The sequence below is a fragment of the Perna viridis genome, chromosome 11, assembly GCF_037379345.1.
Source record: "Perna viridis isolate PV_CMFRI_1.1 ecotype Kerala chromosome 11, ASM3737934v1, whole genome shotgun sequence".
Taxonomy (NCBI): domain Eukaryota; kingdom Metazoa; phylum Mollusca; class Bivalvia; order Mytilida; family Mytilidae; genus Perna; species Perna viridis.
The window spans coordinates 13069192-13074066 of record NC_142455.1 but is presented as its reverse complement, the minus strand read 5'-3'; the positions used below and the strand labels follow the sequence as shown (position 1 = coordinate 13074066).

The window sequence follows — 4875 nt, the reverse complement described above, 5'->3', positions numbered from 1 at the left end:
CTAAGGTTTGTCATTGGGACAAAGTTCGTCGTTATCTTATAACTATAAAATTGGAATTTTATAAGATTTTGGCATCTTTTTATCAGGTGAAAGAACACAATCTGTCAATATGAAATTCGTTCTGGTTTTCCTTTGCTTCGGTAAGCCTTTTTGTTAAGTTCAATTGTGATTTCATTTTTTTTTTAAATTTTATTATAAACTATCTTTGTTAGTTTTCCATTACTGCGTCAAATAGACAAGTAATTGAATTTAGCCTTGTGATGTATCGAAACCACAAAGCATAATAGTTTAGTCTAGAAAAAAATTATCTCTACGATTGATATGCAACTTTTTCCTAAATTCATGAAATATTATCTTGATATTGTTAGTACTCAATAATGATTTTATTTGAACTAAGAATAGAAGATGAACCCCTTAATCATTCGTTAATTATATCTTCTAGTTGCAATTGCCTACGCACAACATGGGTGAGTATTGAAATTTTTTTTGTAATTTCAAATGCCATGAATTCTGCAAGAATGCACTGAGAAAACAATAAAACATTACACATCGATAAGAGTAGTAATATAATATTCTAGAGTCCATGTAGATTTAAATGAAAATTAGCTCGCAATTGCCTGAAAGTTGAAAAAAAAATTAGTCGATGATATCGAAGAAAAATATTCCATATTTTCGTCAAATCCATATATAAAATGCAGAAAACGCTAAGAAGCTCTATCTAAATTGTTTATGACAAAGTATTATGGCTTCGCCGATGAAGCCATGCATGGACTGTACCTTTAAATTGTATCTAATAATCCATGGTTCTAGAGGGTTCAATGTGCACCCTTATCCCAACTCATCAAATTAATGATACCGTAGAAGAGTGGTACGAAACATTTGGCTATCGACAGAAAAGACGAAGAAAGATGCTAGAAATAACGTACTTGTATCATGCATTAACTTGAAGCACAGTTCAGGCTTAACACTTCTATTGTTTTGGAAGTAGAAAGGGCAACGCTTTGGTCCCATGCAGGTCCAGGTGTCCTGGGGCACACATCCCAGCTGCTCTGTAGAAAGAGCGCCTAGTCCCCGGCTAGGTTCCTGAGAACTATTTAGTCGCCCTTTACGACAAGCTTAGCGCTGCTACAGGCCTATTCTTTTGACACCCGGACCTGTACGGGGCAACTGGGTTGTGTGCCCCAGGCAGTGAAATGGGGTACCTCTGGCGTGTTACATGCTGGGCTTGTCAGGCTATAATAAGGAAATCCTGACCGCAAACCATAGTGGTGCACCGTGTTGGAAAAGATGCCACGTTTCTCACACGTTAAAGAACCCCGCTGTGGTGTTCGATAGGAGTAGGAACCGTTGCGCTCCGCCTCAGGAGGCTAAATTGCCCGGCATTACCCATCAGTCCCTTTTTCTAGTGGCAATCAAACTTTTTCGACCCTATTATCCCTGTGTCCCATCCCTGGGTAAATGCTCCCAGTTTTTAGTGGAGTTGCTCATTTACTTTTGTTACTTTGTATGTATGATTTTAGTTACTTCATGTTCTTTGTTGTGTATGTCTGTTTTCCATGTCTGGTCTTTGTCCCTGGATTACATTCTTTTGATTACCGCTATAACCTTGGTTCCCTTGATTACTTTTTCATTTCATCATCATTTCATGTTCATTTTATCACCCATTTCATGTTCATCGTCTGCATATAGTTAAAATATTGCTGCTCGGACGTTAAACCCCAACAATCAATGAATCAACTTTGATTTTGACAAAAGTAACAAGCATAAACTTATTACACAGGTTATGTGAACGGTTTGAGTCTACTTTAGAGTAGAAGTTAGCTAATATTTTGCATGATGAATTCAACAACACTTCATAGATCATTCCAATATGTTTGACAGATGTCATTCCGACAACGACTGCACCTGTGACCACGGTCAAATTCCAAAATGCGACAATCATCAATGCACATGCCTCCACGACAACGGACACCCAGTAGGGTACGTGCTTCACTCAATTATACAATCTTTCGGTTCACCTACGAGAAAAAAAAACGTGGATTCTTAAAATTGCCAGGATTAGACAAGAGCTACTGATTGTGTATAAGTGTAGAAGAATATGATGTTCATGGTTGTAATAGATGAGCCATGCGCATGATAAAATAAAACAACGCTTGTTAGTGCCGCCTGAATTTGTCATAAAGCAGCCATTGAATTTGAAGATCCCATAGACCAACTGTCAAATGTACATATTTGCAGGTATTGCAGAAATTTCGATATCAATTTTAAATTCAAAAGGATTTTTATCCAAGAAGATTTCTAAAACAAATGGGACAATATATAGCTAATGGACTAAAATTAAGAAGATCCGCAGATATAACAAACAGTTGTGTTAAATAGCTCACTATAATCTTGGTTCCCTTGATAACTCTCTTATATATATATGATTATAATTCTAAATAGTTTCTAGATTGATGATCAAATACACTGGCTCTGCCCCAGCCCATAAGTGTTATTATATAATACCTCATTTATCTATAACATTGGGTCCATATGTCTCAATTAAGAAGGTAGACCTAAGGTAAGGGACACAACTCTTAAAATTCATTGGGACGTTTATATTCAGCATTTTACATCGATCTTATGTAAGCATCTAATTAACTTGGATTCACTTTATTCTTTTTCAAACCAAAGCTTGAAGGCTTTGGTGAAATTGAATATAATACAAATGTAAAAATTGTTTTGTGTTATATTGAGCTATAAATCGATTTGGAAGGTTCTAGTTTTTGCGCTTTTTCCACCACGAAAATAGCGAAACCATCGAACGTTTAGTGTATCTGAAATGACTGATTTTATTCGTCGTGCCATGATCGACTATCATGGTTCTGATATAAGCAACTTGCTTTATATATCTTTTATTAATAAATCGTGTCAAACATTATGCAGTCAAGTATCACTGAATGAAGGCAAGACAGAGGCAAATATAAGACATCAACTACCGAAATGTTTCATGTTCCTTGTTTTAGTTGAGTCCGGTTTACTTATTTACTTGTATATTTTAATGTTTGATGTTTTGGTTATTTCGTGTTTTATTGTTTGCGTCTTTTTTTCTGTTTTCCTGTAAGTGTTCACTTGGTTGAATAGGCAGTCCATGTGAAATTCAGACACTGCTTAAAGTAGAAGTGATTCATGGTCTAGAAAAACCATGCAACCGATCAAATGTTGCTTTTCAGTCTATATTTGCTATATCTTTATATAGTGATAGTCCTTCCTGACTTTAGATTTGTATGTATGATCGAAACAACTTTATTTAATTAAATCTAATCAGGAATGATAACTCTTACAAAGTGCCAATTTCATATTCAATTTATATATTTTTTTAAACTTGAATGTACAAGAAATTGACAAACTTAAGACTCGCGTTCTGTGGTATGTAAAGGTTTGTACAGTAGAAATTAAAGTGAATGCAATTTGGTATTTGATATGCATGAATCACATCCTGTCTTATTTGTATAGACTGATACTTTAAAAGTATAATCACTCAAATTTTAAACATTTTCAGAAAACGTCAGGCTGACCAATGTAACAATAACTCTGACTGTCAGGCACACTGCCATCCACATATCGGAGACTGTATCAACAACAAATGTCACTGCCACCACCATTAGGGTATATATATATATATATGTTTCTCTATTGTTAATCAATTTACTCACTTTTTGACCGGTGTGAGAAATATATTTCTTGGTTTTTTTTGTTTGTGTTTTGGGGTTTAACGCCCGAGCAGCAATATTTCAGCGATATTCAGACGCTGAACATGAAATTGATGATAAAATGAACATGAAATGATGATGAAATGAAAAAGGGATGGGACACAAGGACGATGGGGTCGACAAATTTTGATTGCCACAGGAAACAGGGAGAGGCGGATAGGGCCGGGAAATCTAGCCTCCCGTGGCGGAGCCAAATGGTTCCTACTCCGGGAGAATACCACAGTAGGGTTCTTTAACGTGCGCGGAGCCCCGTGCAGGTCCGGGTGTAAAAAGAATAGGCCTGCAGCAGCGCTAAGCTTGTCGTATAAGGCAACTAAACAGTGCTCAGAAACCTAGCCGGGGGTTAGGCGCTCTGCCCACAGAGCAACTGGGATGTGTGCCCCAGGTGGTGGAATGGGGTACCCCTGACGTGTTACATGCTGGGGTTGTCAGGCTATAATACGGAAAACCTGACCGCAAACCATAGTGGTGCACCGTGTTGGGAAAGATGTCACGTTCCTCGCACGTTAAAGAACCTTGCTGTGGTATTCGATTGGAGTAGGAACCTTTGCGCTCCGCCACAGGAGGCTAAATTGCCCTACCTTACCCATCCCCCTTTTTCCAGTGGCAATCAAAATTTGTCGACCCTATTATCCTTGTGACCCATTCTTTTTTTTTTCATTTCATGTTCATTTTATCATCCATTTGATGTTCATCGTCTGAATATAGCTGAAATATTGCTGCTCGGACGTTAAACCCCAACAAACAAACAAACATTAACGTGCGCGGAATGTGGCATCTTGTTTCTAGAGAGATTTGAATTCTCAGGCACTGATTGGCCGAAATAGGAAGGGATTGGTTGTTGTGTGATTGTATCGCATTGTCTATAAAATCGCATTGGTCGATAGCAATGTTGGAACGTTTCTTATGTTGTTCTCGAGTAACAACTGTTGACGTCATGGAAAGACGATAGTAAGTTAACATTTCTGCCATGACACAGACGGCGAATAACATCTACGTTTTCGTTTTTCAAAAGAGCTGTATGTATAATATGATTCTAATTTTTGTATCAACATTCTTTTGTTCTTGTAGGTTTTTGGAATCAACTGCTGAAACAAAGATCAATAAAATAGTATATACTGAC

General features: G+C 37.2%; 1 long non-coding RNA gene across 1 annotated transcript; it reads left to right on the top strand.

Annotated features, from left to right (window-relative positions):
* LOC148603043 (uncharacterized) lies at nucleotides 1-4875 on the top strand. Its single transcript, XR_015916585.1, has 5 exons — nucleotides 1-140; nucleotides 443-467; nucleotides 1882-1980; nucleotides 3542-3648; nucleotides 4824-4875. It is a non-coding gene; the product is annotated as an uncharacterized LOC148603043 (long non-coding RNA).